This window comes from Nematolebias whitei, chromosome 7, assembly GCF_014905685.2.
Source record: "Nematolebias whitei isolate Nwh7 chromosome 7, NemWhi1, whole genome shotgun sequence".
Classification (NCBI taxonomy): domain Eukaryota; kingdom Metazoa; phylum Chordata; class Actinopteri; order Cyprinodontiformes; family Rivulidae; genus Nematolebias; species Nematolebias whitei.
The window spans coordinates 3,678,656-3,679,062 of record NC_056504.1 but is presented as its reverse complement, the minus strand read 5'-3'; the positions used below and the strand labels follow the sequence as shown (position 1 = coordinate 3,679,062).

The following is a 407-nucleotide window of genomic DNA, read 5'->3' as shown; positions in this document are numbered from 1 at the left end:
CTGTTTGACTCTCAGCTACTACCACGTCGAGCTTTAGCTGTTTGACTGTCAGCTACTACCACGTCGAGCTTTAGCTGTTTGACTCTCAGCTACTACCACATCAAGCTTTAGCTGTTTGACTGTCAGCTACTACCACGTCAAGCTTTAGCTGTTTGACTCTCAGCTACTACCACATGAAGTTTTAGCTGTTTGACTGTCAGCTACTACCACATCAAGATTTAGCTGTTTGACTCTCAGCTACTACCACGTCGAGATTTAGCTGTTTGACTCAGCTACTACCACGTCGAGATTTAGCTGTTTGACTCTCAGCCACTACCACGTCGAGCTTTAGCTGTTTGACTCTCAGCCACTACCACGTCGAGCTTTAGCTGTTTGACTGTCAGCTACTACCACGTCAAGCTTTAGCT

The 407-nt window shown here is 46.2% G+C and overlaps 1 protein-coding gene across 1 annotated transcript in view; it reads left to right on the top strand.

Annotated features, from left to right (window-relative positions):
* The window catches only part of si:ch211-117k10.3 (Krueppel-like factor 15), an 18,206-nt gene that overhangs the window by 10,114 nt on the left and 7,685 nt on the right, over positions 1 to 407 (top strand). The gene's annotated exons all lie outside the window — the stretch shown is intronic.